The 18816-nt window shown below is 43.4% G+C and overlaps 1 protein-coding gene across 2 annotated transcripts in view; it reads right to left on the reverse strand.

The window, feature by feature from the left end:
- Positions 1-18816, reverse strand: part of REV1 (REV1 DNA directed polymerase) — a 94910-nt gene that overhangs the window by 67091 nt on the left and 9003 nt on the right. The window lies entirely within an intron of this gene.

Consider the following 18816-nt stretch of genomic DNA (forward strand, 5'->3'; position numbering starts at 1 on the left):
AATTCTGAGAAAAAAAAAAAAAATCACAGTTAAATACTTTGTGTATAAGTCAGACAATAACTTGAAAAGAGCATGCAATGTACAATAGGTAGGCCATGTTTTTCTGCACATTGAACATTAGGGAAACAAAAAAAAACTGCTGAACATTTTTATCAGTTAAGACTAAGTGAGTAGCAGTATTGAGCTACTCCTCCTTTAGACAATCCCTTTGTTAGGCTGCATTCACACCTCATTCTCAGCCTACGGTTGCCGGATCTGGCTGGGGGAGGGGAAACGGGCAATCCCGTACCCCAGCCGGATCGGTGCTGAAATCCATTCACTTTAATGAGCCGACCGGTGTCATACTACGGTTTTAGGTCCGGTCACAAAACCGCATACAGGTCAAAAATGAGCTGACCGGAGTGACCATTTGACTCTGGTCGGCTCATTAAAGTGAATGGATTTCAGCGCCGATCCGGCTGGGGTACGGGAGCGCCCGGTTTTCCCCTCCCCCAGGCGGATCCGGCAACCGTAGGCTGAAAACGAGGTGTGAATGCAGCCACAGGTGTCCTCCAGCTATTAGATTTAAAGGGGGGTATCCACTTTACCTGACCAATATCAGAGATGCTGTTTCTTTGGGGGAAAAGTGGCAGAGGAAACCATTTGATGCCCAACAGGTAATAATAAGACAAGGACATAATACCGGAAAACAGCCAATGAACTTTAGGAAGGCAAAGATTGATCAACTCAGAGAAGCCCTTAACCATATAAATTGGGTTAATATCCTCAAAAACAAGAATACTGACACTAAATGGGAGACTTTTAAAAATATATTAAATTCTCACTGTAAGATGTAAATATAACTTATGGGAATAAAAGGGTCAGAAATAAAAGAAAACCAATATGGATGAATAAAAATATTAAGGGGCAATAAATGACAAAAATAAAGCATTTAACCTACTAAAACAGGACGGCAGTGAAGAAGCATTAAAAAGCTATAGAGAAAAATTTAAAATATGTAAAAAAAAAAAAAAAAGATAAAAGCTGCAAAAACAGAGACCGAAAGACTCATTGCCAAAAAGAGTAAAACTAACCCCAAAATGTTGTTTAACTATATAAATAGCAAAAAAGTTAAAAATGAAAGTGTAGGCCCTTTAAAAAATTATGAGGAAGAAATTATAGACAGGGATCAGGAAAAAACAAGTATATTAAACAAATTCTTCTCCACTGTATTCACCAAGGGAAATGAAATGCCAGGTGAAATACAGCGAGATAAGGTAAACTCCCCAGCACATGTCACCTGTCTAAGGCTGGGTCCACACTACGTTTTGTCCCATACGGGAGCGCATACGGCAGGAGGGAGCTAAAACCTCGCGCTCCCGTATGTCACCGTATGCGCTCCCGTATGCCATTCACTTCAATGAGCCGACCGGAGTGAAACGTTCGGTCCGGTCGGCTCATTTTTGCGCCGTATGCGCTTTTACAACCGGACCTAAAACCGTGGTTGACCACGATTTTAGGTCCGGTTGTAAAAGCGCATACGGCGCAAAAATGAGCCGACCGGACCGAACGTTTCACTCCGGTCGGCTCACGGGAGCGCATACGGTCACATACGGGAGCGCGAGGTTTTAGCTCCCTCCTGCCGTATGCGCTCCCGTATGGGACAAAACGTAGTGTGGACCCAGCCTAACCCAGGAAGGAGTACAGTGCCGCATACAAAAAATCTAAACAGACAAATCACCAGGTCCAGATGGCATTCACCCCCGTGTTCTAAAGGAATTATGTAATGTAATAGACAGACCCTTATTTTTAATATTCAGGGACTCTATAGTGACAGGGACTGTTCTCCAGGACTGGTGCATGGCAAATGTGATGCCAATATTTAAAAAGGGGTCAAAAGGTGACCCTGGGAATTATAGACCTGTTAGTTTAACCTCCGTTGTATGTAAATTGTTTGAGGGTTTCTTAAAGGATGCTATTTTGGAGTATCTTGATAAAAAAAAATGTATGATCCCATATCAGCATGGCTTTATGAGGGATCGGTCCTGTCAAACTAACCTGATCAGCTTTTATGAGGTGGTGAGCTCCAGACTGGACCATGGGCAATCGCTGGATGTCGTATATCTGGATTTTTCAAAAGCATTTGATACGGTGCCACATAAAAGGTTGGTACATAAAATTAGAAGGATTGGGCTGGGGGAGAATGTGTGTAAGTGGGTAAGTAACTGGCTCAGTGATAGGAAACAGAGGGTGGTTAGTAATGGTACTTATTCTGATTGGGTGACTGTTACTAGTGGGGTACCACAGGGGTCAATCTTGGGTCCTGTTCTATTTAATATATTTATTAATGACCTGGAAGAGGGGTTGAAAAGTAGAAATCTTTGCAGATGATACTGAACTCTGTAAAGCAGTAAACACAATAGAGGACAGTGAACTGTTACAAATGGATCTGGATAGGTTGGAGGTTTGGGCTGGGAAGTGGCAGATGAGGTTCAACACTGATAAATGTAAGGTAATGCACATGGGGAGGAAAAATTCGGACTGGGATTATGTATTAAATGGGAGCACACTTGGGATGATTGACGTGGAAAAGGACTTGGGAGTCTTAGTTAATAGTAAATTTAGCTGTAGTGACCAGTGTCGTTCAGCTGCTGCCAAGGCAAATAAAATCATGGGGTGCATCAATAGGGGCATAGATGCCCACGACAAGGAAATAATTCTACCGCTGTACAAATCACTAGTCAGACCACACATGGAATACTGTGTACAGTACTGGGCACCAGTGTACAAGAAAATGATAGTGGAGCTGGAGAGTGTTCAAAGATGGGCAACCAGGGTAATACGGGGAATGGGAGGACTACAGTACCCAGAAAGATTATCAGAATTAGGGTTATTTAGTTCAGAAAAAAGAAGGCTTATAGGTGACCTAATAACTATGTATAAATATATCAGGGGGTAGTACAGAGATCACTCCCATGATCTATTCATACCCAGGACTGTATATATAACAAGGGGGCATCCTCTACTTTTAGAGGAAAGAAGGTTTCTACACCAGCACAGATGGGGATTCTTTACTGTAAGAGCAGTGAGACTGTGGAACTCTCTGCCTGAGGAGGTGGTCATGGGGAACTCTGTAAAAGAGTTTAAGGGGTCTGGATGCATTTTTGGAGAGTAATAACATTGCTGGTTATGTATACTAGATTTATAGGGACAGAAGGCTGATCCAGGGATCTATTCTGACTTCCATATTTGTAGTCGGGAAGGAATTTTTACCTCTAGTATGAGCCTTTTTTGGCCTTCCTCTGGATCAACTCAACTACCGTATGTTAGTTACCCAAGCAACTGTCCAGCACAATGGGGGAGATTTATCAAAACCTGTGCAGAGGAAAACTTGCCCAGTTGCCCATAGCAGCCAATCAGATTGCTTCTTTAATTTTTCACAGGCCTTCATAAAAAACAAAGCAGCAAGCTGATTGGTTGCTATGGGCAACTTTTCCTCGGCACAGCTTTTGATAAATCTCCCCGTGTCTTTCCATGCTCAATGTCTGATTGGGTGCAAAAAAGGCACTGGACAAATCCAAACAGGACTAAGCAGAAAGTGTTCAGTTCTCTTGCAGCACCACCACAGGGTAAATGAGGTACAACATTAGAGCCATAAAATTCAAAAGACCTTAGTGCTATTATGAGGTGTTGCATCTGTGTAGCTGTTCACTCAATGTGGCCCCTTACTTTCTCTATCAACATCTAATAGGATATTTAAAATAGGTTTTCCAGACACCAAAATAAGTCTCAAGTCTGCTCTAGGTCTGACCTGGAGTACAAAACGTGCAAATTTAAAAAAAAACCTGTGATAGTATGATATATATGTAGCACACATGTAAAACTAAAGCTATAAATTCAGACAATGATAACTACCCCCCAATATTGTTTTACAAAAAAAATAAAATGACATTAAAAAAATAAAAAAAAGTACAACAGGTGAGAGCTGGGGGAAGCTGTGCATTAGGGCTGAACAAAATGGCCTAAAAATAGTATCAGCCATCTCCATGGACAATTCTCAATTTTAATTTATTTTATTTTTTTCTGCAAGAACTGAATCAATTTTTTTTTTGTTATTAATAAAAAGGCAACTTTACAGCTCCAGATTGCTGATATAATATAGAAACATAGAATGTGTCGGCAGATAAGAACCATTTGGCCCATCTAGTCTGCCCAATAATCTGAATCCTATCAATAGTCCCTGGCCCTATCTTATATGAAGGATAGCATTATGCCTATCCCTATCTTATATGAAGGATAGCCTTATGCCTATCTCTATCTTATATGAAGGATAGCCTTATGCCTATCCCTATCTTATATGAAGGATAGCCTTATGCCTATCCCTATCTTATATGAAGGATAGCATTATGTCTATCTCTATCTTATATGAAGGATAGCCTTATGCCTATCTCTATCTTATATGAAGGATAGCATTATGCCTATCTCTATCTTATATGAAGGATAGCCTTATGCCTATCTCTATCTTATATGAAGGATAGCATTATGCCTATCACTATCTTATATGAAGGATAGCCTTATGCCTATCCCTATCTTATATGAAGGATAGCCTTATGCTTATCCCATGCATGTTTAAACTCCTTCACTGTATTTGCAGTGACCACTTCTGCAGGAAGGCTATTCCATGCATCCACTACTCTCTCAGTAAAGTAATACTTCCTGATATTACTTTTAAACCTTTGCTCCTCTAATTTAAAACTTTGTCCTCTTGTGGTAGTTTTTCTTCTTATAAATATGCTCTCCTCCTTTACCGTGTTGATTCCCTTTATGTATATAACAGTTTCTATCATATCCCCTCTGTCTCTTTTTTTCTTCCAAGCAATACATGTTAAGGTCCTTTAACCTTTCCTGGTACGTTTCATCCTGCAATCCATGTACTAGTTTAGTAGCTCTTCTCTGTACTCTCTCTAGAGTATCTATATCCTTCTGGAGATACGGCCTCCAGTACTGCGCACAATACTCCAAGTGAGGTCTCACCAGTGTTCTGTACAGCACTTCCCTCTTTCTACTGCTTATACCTCTCCCTATAAATCCAAGCATTCTGCTAGCATTTCCTGCTGCTGTATTACTACTCTCTCTATTACATTATTGTAACAGCTATTATGTTAGGCTTTGGAGTACTAACATGGCATACCTGGGGGATCCTGATTGGCAATGATTTTTGTTTACATTATTTTATTTGGAAAAGTGGGTGATTCAGACTTTTATTAGGGAAGGGGTTAAATCCCATTTCTTATTATCGGCGCTCCTTTGCTACTGCCTCCCATGGCTGGCTGCAGTATTAGGAGTGACGATCGGACAGCACGGAGCATAGTAAGGTAGCTCCTGCTGTCCTTTCAGCTGATCGGGACAGCATGATTTCAGGTGATCCCAATCAGCATCCCTGAGCTAACCGGCAGTAAATATCAGGACTTTTAGACGCTGCGATCAACATTGGTCACTGCGTCTAAAAGGTTATTGCCGCACATCAACCAGATCAGTGATGTCCAGCATTAGCCACAGGTCCTGGCTATGATGCGTGCTCAGCTGCTAAGCTGGCTTCATAGCTTGGGAGCAGGGCGGAGTTGAGCCATGCAGAAGGTGCAGACGGCCTACCGCACCTCCATGATACCTGCCGGCGGGGGTCCTGCTGGCAGGTATCGAATTAGGTATCAGGGACATTAGCACAAGTACTCGTGCAAATGTCCAGTGTCTGTGCCGATACCAATACCAGTATCTGGACATCCCTAGGGGTAACTCCACCTATAACTGTGCAAATTCCTACTGTCCTAACTAAACTATACTACACTTTTCAGGCTTGCAGCTTCCCCCTTATGCCAATTTAATTTGTCCAAAATGTATTAACTGTAATGCAACATGCACATTTTTTTTGTAAAGCACTCTGTTTTGTGTATTTTGACACCACCCACTGAGTGGAGTTACATTAAAATTTTGTGACCGCCATCTCCTTGCTGTTAAAAACGGGCTCTATGGAGAGTGGAGAAACATTGTCAAGTTAGAGAACTATTCAATCTTGCAATTGGGGGGGTTATTGGGGGGCTATTGGTTAGTGCAGCCATAAGAGAAGAAAGCATTGGAGGCAGCCCGGTTAGAGAGATTATCCTGTACAAGGGGATCAGATTGTCCTGGACAGGGTCCTTATTTCTGGCACAAAAAAAAAACCTGAACTGTCTTTTTAGTACATTTGTCTATGGGCTTCTAAACATTTCTGAGCACTGAGCTAGGCAATGCTCAGAAGACCCTGTAGAATGAATGGAGCAGTGGCGGTGTATGCGTAGCGTGCTCTCTTCATTCTGGGGACAGCTTTTTACACAAAACTAGTTCTAATAAACTCACATGTAGAGAAAGTGGAGGACATCCCTGGTCTCGGCTGCTGAGCAGGTGATCGTCCGGATAACCAGTAGAGAGTATTGACATCCAAGCAAAACTGGTCACAGCACAAAGGCAGCGGACTCCAATGTATAAAGAAAGCTGTGGTCTTTCATTGGTTACCAGCAGTGCAAGGTTTCGGCTATAGGTTAGCCTTTGCTTGACAAAGGCTAACCTATAGCCAAAAAATGGTCAGCACATCCTAATACACAACTATTGTATAAAATAAGTATACAGGTGCACACTGCTGTGGCATGCACCTAAGCACCAATACAAAATCACTACAACAATTCCATTAAAACAAATATTTCATCAATTAAAATCATCACATTATCATCGTATAACGCACTAGCGCTCGGCATCCCGGTGCGGTACGGTAGCTGCTTTGCCTGCATGTCCCAGCAATAAAGCATGAAGTTTAAAGACATCTACGTGGTGATTTGCCTGTACTTCTTTCTTCTTGGTTTTGTGATTACCTGCATTTCTTAGTACATGAGCACCACCAGATGCAAAGCACTGCTAGTTGAACTCTGTACATGGACAGCTTGAGGGAGACACACCAAGGGATAGCAGTGCCAACACGCTGTACCTCTATTGAAGCATGGTAAATATTCTACTTTATGTTAGTAGTAAATTTTCTTCGTTTCTTGCATCCTTTCTTGGTGAAAAATCCCCAAATTTCATGAAAATTTTGAAAATTTTGCATTTTTCTAACTTTGAAGCTCTCTACTTGTAAGGAAATTGATATTCCAAATAAATTTTATATTGATTCACAAACACAATATGTCTACTTTATGTTGGCATCATAAAATGGACATATTTGTACTTTTTGAAAAAATGCTGAGAGTTGTAGTTTGGCAACATCTGGAGGGCTAACGTTTGGGCACCACTGTAATAGTGGTCTCCAAACTGTGACCCTCCAAATGTTGCAAAACTACAAATCCAAGCATGCCCAGACAGCCTTTGGCTGTCTAGGCATGCTGGGAGTTGCTGTTTGGCAACCACTAGAAGGGCAGCAGTAAATATCGCTTTACTGCCACCTTCCTTCCCCCCCAACCGTCGCTTCCCTACCTGCGCCGCTGATCTCCACCGATGATCGGCAGTCCCCATAACATCTCCTTTCCAGGTACCGGCCGCCATCTTCTCCCCCCGTTCTGCCTGACATCCAGAAGTGGGCAGAGCGGGGGGTTTCCATGGCAACCCCCTATCATGCACTGCCATTGGTCAGAACTCATTTCTGACTAATGGCAGGGGATAGGAGGAGATCGCAGCGCTGCAACCTCACTCCTATCCCTCAGGATGATCGGGTCACCAGAGACATGCAATTTTCTCCGATCAACGACATGGGGGGGGGTCCCCGGCGGTGGGCCGGGATGCCTGCTGAATGATTTCAGGAGGCATCCCGGTCCGGTCCCCAACTGGCTAGCGGCAGGGACCGGAATTCCCACCCTACGTCCTTAAGGACTCGGGATGCCGGGCGTATGCATACGCCCTACGTCCTGAAGAGGTTAAAGGGAATCTGACACCAGGGTGATCCGGTTTCTGGCTCTGCTTACCGTGCTGATAGGTGGGTCCTTGTTGTATACAATGGAGGCGGCTGCTGTAGTATGAGCAAAGATTTCTCTTCTCTCCATTGGAGAGAACAGGGAATTTGCTTTGGCGGCGAGACCGATGACCATATTTGTATGGTAAGCATCGGTAGAAACCGGGTCACCCTATAAATTGAAGTTCACACAGGTGGCTCTGCTGTAAGATTGCCTTTAGTTGTAGGTAGTGTCCCCTTGTAGGTGGTATAGATAGGTGCAGACTTTAGCAGCAGCCTCCTGTAGACAGGAACCCCCCTGCAAACCGCAGCCCCCTTGTAGACAGTGCACTCCCCTCCCCCCCCACCCCTTGTAGACAGCGCTCCCTCTTGTCCCCCTTGTAGACAGCAGCCCCCCCCCCTTATAGACAGCGCTCCCCTGCAGCTGCCCCGTTCTCCCGCCCGCATCATGGAGTCCTATGGAGGAGCATGTGACACACACGTCACTCTGCTTCCTGAGTTATGGGTGTGTCACATGCTCCTGCATAGGACTCCATGATGCTGACGGGAAAATGGGGCAGCGTAGCCGGGCCGCACTGCAGCAGGTATCGGACATAGTATCGGGGACATTAACCTGTTAAGGACTCGGGGCGTACCTGTATGGCCGGTATAAAACGCGGGGTCATGCCGTGACCCTGCGTCATACCGTGTCGGTTCCGGTGGTTAATGACAGCCGGGACCCGGGGCTAACAGCTTGCGGCACCGATCGTTGTGCCAAGCGCTATTAACTCTTTAAACACGGCGTTCAAAGTTGATGGCCGCGTCTAAAATGAAAGTAAAAGCTTCCCGGCAGCTCATCAGGCTGATCGGAACCATCGCGGTGAAATCTCGATGTCCCGATCAGCTAGAACGCAAGCGGAGGTCCCCTCACCTGCCTCCATCGCGTCCGATCCAGGCTTGAGCAATCCACCAGCAATCCACCAATAAAGATCATTTAACACCTTTCCTAGTCAAAGTTTGAATCACCCCCCTTTTCCGATAAAGAAAAAAAAAACTGCGTTAATAAAAATAAACATATGTGATATTGCCGTGTGCGTAAATGTCAGAACTATAAAAATATATCCTTAATTAACCCCTTAAGTACCGGTACGTCCTTGGTCCTGCTCCCGTGATATAACGCGGGGTTACACGGTAACCCCGCATCATATCACGGCGGGCCCGGCGTCATAGTGAAGCCGGGACCCGCCGCTAATAGCGTGCAGCGCCGTTCGCGGCGCTGCGCACTATTAACCCTTTAGCCGCGCGCTCAGAGCTGAGCCACGCGGCTAAAAGTGAAAGTAAAAACTGCCGGTTAGCTCAGTGGGCTGTTTGGGATAGCCGCAGCGAAATCGCGGCATCCCGAACAGCTTACAGGACAGCTGGAGGGTCCATACCTGCCTCCTCGCTGTCCGATTGCCGAATGACTGCTCAGTGCCTGAGATCCAGGCATGAGCAGTCAAGCGGCAGAATCATCGATCACTGGTTTCCTATGAGAAACCAGTGATCAATGTAAAAGATCAGTGTGCAGTGTTATAGGTCCCTATGGGAGCTATAACACTGCAAAAAAAAAGTTCAAAAAAAGTGAATAAAGATCATTTAACCCCTCCCCTATTAAAAGTTTGAATCACCCCCCTTTTCCCATAAAAAAAAAAAAAAAAAACAGTGTAAATAAAAATAAACATTTATGGTATCACCGCCGGCGGAAATGTCCAAATTATAAAAATATATCGTTAAATAAACCGCTCGGTCAATGGTGTACGCGCAAAAAAATTCCAAAGTCCAAAATAGTGCATTTTTGGTCACTTTTTAGATAATTTAAAAATGAATAAAAAGATCAATAAGTCCTATCAATGCAAAAATAGTACCGTTAAAAACTTCAGATCACGGCGCAAAAATGAGCCCTCATACCGCCCCATAAACGGAAAAATAAAAAAGTTATAGGGGTCAGAAGATGGCAATTTTAAACGTATTAATTTTCCTGCATGTAGTTATGATTTTTTCCAGAAGTCCGACAAAATCAAACCTATATAAGTAGGATATCATTTTAATCGTATAGACCTACAGAATAAAGATAAGGTGTCATTTTTACCGAAATATGCACTGCGTAGAAACGGAAGCCTCCAAAAGTTACAAAACGGCGTTTTTTCTTCAATTTTGTAGCACAATGATTTTTTTTTCCGTTTCACCGTAGATTTTTGGGCAAAATGACTGACGTCATTACAAAGTAGAATTGGTGGCGCAAAAAATAAGCCATCATATGGATTTTTAGGTGGAAAATTGAAAGAGTTATGATTTTTTAAAAACGAAAATGCAAAAACGGAAAAACTCCCGGTCCTTAAGGGGTTAAACCGCATGATCAATCGCGTACGCGCAAAAATAATTCCAAAGTAGCATATTTTTGGTCACTTTTTATATCATGAAAAAATGAATAAAAGCGATCAAAAAGTCCGATCAATATAAAAATGGTACAGCTAAAAACTTCAGATCACAGCGCAAAAAATTAGCCCTCATACCGGCCCGTACGCGGAAAAATAAAAAAGTTAAAGGGCTCAATTTTAAAACGTATACATTTTCTGGAATGTAGTTATGATTTTTTTTTTTCAAGTAATACCAAATCAAACATATATAAATAGGATATCATTTTAATCATATGGACCTACAGAAGATAAGATGTCATTATTACCGAAAAATGTACTGCGTAGAAACGGAAGCCCCCAAAACGTACAAAATTGTATTTTTCCCGCACAATTTTTTTTCCCACTTCGCTGTGGATATTTTGGTAAAATGACTGATGTCACTGCAAAGTAGAATTGGAGGCACAAAAAATAAGCCATAATATGGGTTATGATTTTCAAAAAGGTGAGGAAGAAAAAATGAAAATGCAAAAACAGAAAAACCCTGCATGCTTAAGGGGTTAAACGAGTCCCCGATATTATGCAAATGCCGGGTATTGGCCCAGATAGCGATACTAGTACCGGTATATCCCTAATTTTAGGGCTCGTTCACATTGACATCTTGCTCTGTTAAATGGGCACTGTCATGAAAACAAAAAATTGATATGTTGTAGTACTTAAGTACTACAACATATCTCTAATATAGTTTAATTAAAAAAAGTGATTTTAAAACAGTTTAAAAGCACTTTTAAATTCGGCCACTAGGGGTCGCCCTCCTAGTGGCCGAATGCATTCGGCAGTGACGTCACTACAGAATTTCGACTCATTTCAGCCTGGCAAATGAGTCGAAATTCATACACTGCACGCTGGCTTCCTGTCTGTCAATCAAACAGGCAGGAAGCCAGCGCAGTAAAGTCCAGGAGCAGCCGCTCTGGCCGCAGCAGGCATGCAGCCTGTACCTCAGCCCAGTTGGAGTCTGCACTCTCTCTGCAGACTCCGGTAACTGAATTGGATTCCCCGGCACGTCCTGCATCCGGATTCCCCGTTTCTCCACAGCTCGCGGTCCCGGCTTCTTCTTCCCAGCGCAGAGTTCGCGGTCCCGGCTTCTTCTCCCCATCTGAGCGACCGGAGGTAAGGGGAGGGGGGTGGGGGCAGGAGGTTGGTATGAATGGGTGCCTCCAGTTGTTTCCCCACTACAACTGCCAGCATGCCCTGTAAGCCAATAGATGTCAGGGCATGCTGGGAGATGTAGTTGTGAAACAGCTGGAGGCACCCTGTTAGAACTAAGGGCAGAAGTCACCTCCAGCAGGCATCAGTGACGTGGTGCCTGCTGGGGAAGTCTGCCTGGTAGTGAGCACACTACCAGGCAGACAAAATGGCATTTATTAGTCAATAAATATAAAAATAAAGGCAGGGAGGGGGTTAGGGATAGAAGGGGAATAGGCAGGGACAGAAAAAAAAAAGAAAAAAGAGGGTTGGTGGGAGCTACCCTTTAAGTCATTCCCGGTAGTAAAATCCGTTCAAGCCTTTTACAAGCGGATGTAAAAGGATGCCAATCATGACAATAGGATTGTTTTACAATCCTGTTATTAGAATTTTTGGACAGGGGAAAAAATAAAATAAAATAAACATAGTAGAAACGGATATCATAGATTTAACATTGAAGTCTATGGGAAATGAATAAGCCTTTAACCCCTTAACCCCTTAAGGACCAATGACGTACCGGTACGTCATTGGTCCTGCTCTTCTGATATAACGCGGGGTTACACAGTAACCCCGCGTCATATCATGGCGGGCCCGGCGTCATAGTGAAGCCGGGACCCGCCTCTAATAGCGCGCAGCGCCGATCGCGGCGCCGCGCGCTATTAACCCTTTAGCCGCGCGCTCAAAGCTGAGCCGCGCGGCTAAAAGTGAAAGTGAAAGTTCCCGGCTAGCTCAGTCGGGCTGTTCGGGATAGCCGCGGCTAATCGCGGCATCCCGAACAGCTGACAGGACAGCGGGAGGGCCCCTTCCTGCCTCCTCGCTGTCCGATCGCCGAATGACTGCTCAGTGCCTGAGATCCAGGCATGAGCAGTCAGGCGGCAGAATCGCTGATCACTGGTTTCTTATGAGAAACCAGTGATCAACATAGAAGATCAGTGTGTGCAGTGTTATAGGTCCCTATGGGACCTATAACACTGCAAAAAAAAAGTGGAAAAAAAAAGTGAATAAAGGTCATTTAACTCCTCCCCTATTAAAAGTTTGAATCACCCCCCTTTTGCAATAAAAAAAAAAACACAGTGTAAATAAAAATAAAAATAAACATATGTGGTATCAGCGCGTGCGGAAATGTCCGAATTATAAAAATATATCATTAATTAAACCGCTCGGTCAATGGCGTGCGCGCAAAAAAATTCCAAAGTCCAAAATAGTGCATTTTTGGTCACTTTTTATATCATTTAAAAATGAATAAAAAGTGATCAATAAGTCCTATCAATGCAAAAATGGTACCGTTAAAAACTTCAGATCACGGCGCAAAAAATGAGCCCTCATACCGCCCCATACACAGAAAAATAAAAAAGTTATAGGGGTCAGAAGATGACAATTTTAAACGTATTAATTTTCCTGCATGTAGTTGTGATTTTTTCCAGAAGTCCGACAAAATCAAACCTATATAAGTAGGGTATCATTTTAATCGTATGGACCTACAGAATACATATCAGGTGTCATTTTTACCGAAAAATGTACTACGTAGAAACGGAAGCCCCCAAAAGTTACAAAACAGCGTTTTTTTTTCAATTTTGTCGCACAATGATTTTTTTTCCCGCTTCACCATAGATTTTTGGGCAAAATGACTGACGTCATTACAAAGTAGAATTGGTGTCGCAAAAAATAAGCCATCATATGGATTTTTAGGTGTAAATTTGAAAGAGTTATGATTTTTTAAAGGCAAGGAGCAAAAAACGAAAATGCAAAAACGGAAAAACCTCCGGTCCTTAAGGGGTTAAGGACCCAGCTCATTTATACCTTAAGGCGGGGGCCATTTTTTGCACATCTGACCACTGTCACTTTAAGCATTAATAACTCTGGGATACTTTTAGTTATCATTCTGATTGTTTTTTCGTGACATATTCTACTTTATGCTAGCGGTAAAATTTTCTCGATACTTGCATCACTTCTTGATGAAAAAAATTTGACATTTTGCATTTTTTTTTTACTTTGAATCTCTCTGCTTATAAGGAAAATGGATATTCGAAATAAATTCAGGGGTGTGGAAATTTTATTAAAAAAAACTACTTGTCCACGGGACTAAAATGGAGCAAAATCTACTTGTCCCTCATGACGATCCACTTGTCCGGGCCAATTTTCGCTTTTACGCTCTAATTTTTTCCTCCTCGCCCTATAATAGCCATAACTACCTACTATAATGATACCTTTTAATTTTTCAATAACATATTCTCTGAACCAAAAAAAAAAATAATAATTATTATATATATATATATATATATATATATATATATATATATATATATATATAAAGGGAAGTGAAATTGAAATAGTAAAAGATAATTTAGCAGATTTGCTGTTTTTCTTTTCTGCGCCATTTACCTTGTGGTTGAGGTAACATGTTAGTTTTATACTTTAGGCGCCTGATTACAGCGATACCAGATTTGTATTGTTTACGTCATGTTTTACTAATTCTGAACTTTTTCAAATTTTTTTTAGTTGCCATTTTTTAACCCCTGTTGCTTTATTTTTTTTCCACATACCAGGCTGTATGAGGCCTCATTTTTTGCGCCATAATCTGTTTTTTGTATTGGTACCATTTCGGTATTGATCTGACTTTTTAATCGCTTTCTAACTTTTTTTTCTGGGATATTCTAAAAATTGCAAATCTGTGGTTTGGTATTTTTTTTTTACATTTACCGTACGGGATACATAATGTTATATTTTAATAGGTTGTAAAATTACGCACGAAGCGATACCAAATATTTTTATTTTGTTTGCATGTTTTTATATAGGAAAAGGGGGTGATTTGAACTTTTAACATGGAAGGGGTTAATGCAGCGGTCTTCAAACTGTGGCCCTCCAGATGTTGCAAAACTACAACTCCCAGCATGCCCGGACAGCCAACTGCTTGCCCGAAGCCGGGCTAAGGACCGGACAAATTCACCTGCCCGGCGCCCAAAACTGCTAGTCCCGGGCGTCGGGCGATAGGAATTCCACATCCCTGATATTAGAAATACCCCACAAATGACCCCATTATAAAAACTGCACCCCTTAAAGTATTCAGTAAGTGTGTTAACCCTTTATGGGTTTCACAGGAATAGCAGCAAAGTGAAGGTGAAAATTCAAAATCTTCATTTTTTACACTCGCATGTTCTTGTAGACCCAGTTTTTGAATTTTTACAAGGGGTAATAGGAGAAAAAGCCCCCCCCAAAATTGTAACCCAATTTCTCTCGAGTAAGGAAATACCTCATATATGTATGTGAAGTGTTCGGCGGGCGCAATAGAGGACTCAGAAGGGAAGGAGCAACAATGGGATTTTGGAGAGTGAATTTTGCTGAAATGGTTTTTGGGGGGCATGTCACATTTAGGAAGCCCCTATGGTGCCAGAACAGCAGAAAATCCCACATACCATTTTGGAAACTACACCCCTCAAGGCACGTAACAAGGGGTCCAGTTAGCCTTAACACCCCACAGGTGTTTGACGACTTTTCGTTAAAATCGGATGTGTAAATGAAAAAAAAAAATTTTTCACTAAAGTGCAGTTTTTCCCCCAAACTTACAATTTTTACAAAAAGGGTAATGGGAGAATTACATTTAAATGAAATGTGTAACCCCATCTCTTCTGAGTATGGAAATACCCCATGTTAGGACGTAAAATGCTCTGCGGGCGAACTGCAATGCTCAGAAGAGAAGGAGTCACATTTCGCTTTTTGAAAGCAAATTTTGCTGAAATGGTTTTTGCGGGGCATGTCGCATTTAGAAAGCCCCTGTGGTGCCAGAACAGCAAAAAATACCCACATGGCATACTATTTTGGAAACGACACCCCTTAAGGAACGTAACAAGGGGTCCCAGTGAGCCTTAACTACCCACAGGTGTGGGTAGCCGAGTATGGAAATACCCCATGTGTGGACATCAAGTGCTCTGCTGGCGCACTACAATGCTCAGAAGAGGAGGAGCGCCATTAAGCTTTTGGAAAGAGAATTCATTTGGAATGGAAGTCAGGGGCCATGTGAGTTTACAAAGCCCCCCGTGGTGCCAGAACAGTGGACCCCCCCACATGTGAACCCATTTTGGAAACTACACCCCTCACAGAATTTAATAAGGGGGTCAGTGAGTATTTACATACCACTGGCGTATGACAGATCTTTGGAACAGTGGGCTGTGCAAATTAAAAATAAAATGTTTCATTTTCACGGACCACTGTTCCAAAAATCTGTCAGACACCTGTGGGCGTAAATGCTCACTGTACACCTTATTGCATTCCATGAGGGGTGTAGTTTCCAAAATGGGGTCACATGTGGGGGGGGGGGGGGGGGAAGGGTCCATTGTTCTGGCACTATGGGGGCTTTGTAAACACACGTGGCTTTCAATTCCGGACAAATTTTCTCTTCAAAATCCCAATGGTGCTCCTTCTCTTCTGAGCATTGTAACTCACCAGCAGAGTACTTTACATCCACATATGGGGTATTTTCTCACTCAGAAGAAATGGGGTTACAAATTTTGGGGGGCTTTTTCCTATTTTCCCTTGTGAAAATGAAAAATTTAGGGTAACACTAGCATTTTAGTGAAAAATATATATTTTTTCATTTTCCCATCCAACTCTAATGAAAATTTGTCAAACATCTGTGGGGTGTTAAGGCTCACTATACCCCTTGTCACGTTCCGTGAGGGGTGTAGTTTCCAAAATGGGGTCACATGTGGGTATTTATTTTTTTGCGTTTATGTCAGAACTGCTGTAAAATCAGCCACCCCTGTGCCTTTAGGCCTCAAATGTATATGGTGCACTCTCACTCCTGAGCCTTGTTGTGCACCCACAGAGCATTTTCCGCCTACATATGGGGTATTTCCGTACTCAGGAGAAATTGCGTTACAAATGTTGGTTGTTTTTTTTTCCCTTTGTGAAAATAAAAAGTATGGGGCAACACCAGCATGTTAGTGTAAAAAAAAAAAAAATGTTTACACTAACAGGCTGGAGTAGCCCCCAACTTTTCCTTTTCATAAGGGGTAAAAGGAGAAAAAGCCCCCCAAAATTTGTAGTGCAATTTCTCCCGAGTACGGAAATACCCCATATGTGGCCCTAAACTGTTTCCTTGAAATACGACAGGGCTCCAAAGTGAGAGAGCACCATGCGCATTTGAGGACTAAATTAGGGATTGCATAGGGGTATTCTATGCCAGTGATTCCCAAACAGGGTGCCTCCCGCTGTTGCTAAACTCCCAGCATGCCTGGACAGTCAGTGGCTGTCCAGAAATGCTGGGAGTTGTTGTTTTGCAACAGCTGGAAGCTCCGTTTTGGAAACACTGCCGTACAATAAGTGTAAGGGGGTGTAAGGGGGTGTACATGTAGTGTTTTACCCTTTATTATGTGTTAGTGTAGTGTAGTGTTTTTAGGGTACATTCGCACTGGCGTGTTACGGCGAGTTTCCCGCTAGGAGTTTGCGCTGAGGTGAAAAATTTGCCGCAGCCCAAACTTGAAGCAGGAAACTTACCGTAAACCTGCCCGTGTGAATGTACCCTGTACATTCACATGGGGGGGCAAACCTCCAGCTGTTTCAAAACTACAACTCCCAGCATTACTGACAGACCGTGCATGCTGGGAGTTGTAGTTTTGCAACAGCTGGAGGCACACTGGTTGAAAAACCTTCAGTTAGGTTCTGTTACCTAACTCAGTATTTTCCAACCAGTGTGCCTCCAGCTGTTGTAAAACTACAACTCCCAGCATGTACTGATCACCGAAGGGTGGGAGATGTAGTTATGCAACAGCTGTAGGTACGCAACTACAACTCCCAGCATGCCAAGACAGACGTTTGCTGTTTGGGCATGCTCGGACTTGCAGTTTTGCAACATCTGGAGGGATACAGTTTAGAGACCGGCTTCCGTAGGATCCAGCCGCACAACATCGCCGCCCGCCGATCACCGTAGCCTCCGGATGGCTAAGAGGATCTTCGGCGTTCGGTCCTCTTTGGTTTCCCTGTTCTACCCAGCCTATTGTGGGTGGGCAGGACGGGGAAAACGAAAGTTAACCCCCCCCCCCCCGCCCCGAACTGCTATTGGTCGTCGCTTCTGACGACCAATAGCAGGGATAGGAGGGGTGGCACCCCTGCCACCTCACTCCTATCCCTTAAGGGGGGTTGTAGGGGTCTTAGACAACCGCGATCCCCCTTATATTCCGGGTCACCATAGACCCGTAATCGGCGCAAATCGCAGGTGTGAATTCTCCTGCGATTTGCGCCAATCGCCGAAATGCGGGGTCTGATGTCATTTGCGCGGGGTGCCTGCTGATCAATATCAGCAGTCACCCCGGTCCGGTTCCCGCTCGGCACACGGCGGGGACGGAAATTCTCACGGGTGTACAGGTACACCCTGGGTCCCTATGTGGTTAAAGTCATCTGTTTGCATCAGCTTTTCCCAATCCATTTTGATCGGTTATTACTTCTAACCATGCTCAGAAAAGGTGTGAGCAACCAGGAAATAGTCAGATGGAAAAAAAATAAAATAAATGAACATAAACGGACAACAAAGGATATAAAACGGATGAAAAACAGATGCAAAAGTGTTTATTTTTTAAGTAGTCCCTTAAAATAACAGACAAATGGCATCAGTTTATATTTGTTTCTTCGGCTGGGTTCCCACTACGTTTTCTCCCATACGGGAGCGCATACGGCAGGGGGGAGCTAAAACCTTGCGCTCCCGTATGCGCTCCCGTATGTAATTCATTTCAATGAGCCGGCCGGAGTGAAACGTTCGGTCTGGTCGGTTAATTTTTGCGCCGTATGCACTTTTTTCCCAGACCTAAAACCATGGGCAACCACGGTTTTAGGTCCGGTTGTAAAAGCGCATATGGCGCAAAAATGAGCCGACCGAACGTTTCACTCGGGCCGGCTCATTGAAATGAATTACATATGGGAGCGTATACGAAGGCATACGGGAGAGCAAGGTTTTAGCTCCCCCCCTGCCATATGCGCTCCCGTATGGGAGAAAACGTAGTGGGAGCCCAGCCTTAGTATGGTCCGTTCAGCAGCAATAATGGGAGAATAGCGGGTCGGGAGAGAACGGCCATGTGAACCTAGCCTAACTGGGGAAGATCTGGCACAAGGTTGCCGGTTGGAGGAGGCAGTGTGATGTTTTGGGTAATGTTCTGATGGGAAAACTTGGGTCTCAGCATTTATGTGGATGTTACTTTGACACTTACCCCCTACCTAAATACTGCTGCAATGGTATTTCCTAATGTCACTGGCCTCTTTCAG

This window comes from Hyla sarda, chromosome 2 (assembly GCF_029499605.1).
Source record: "Hyla sarda isolate aHylSar1 chromosome 2, aHylSar1.hap1, whole genome shotgun sequence".
Taxonomy (NCBI): Eukaryota; Metazoa; Chordata; class Amphibia; order Anura; family Hylidae; genus Hyla; species Hyla sarda.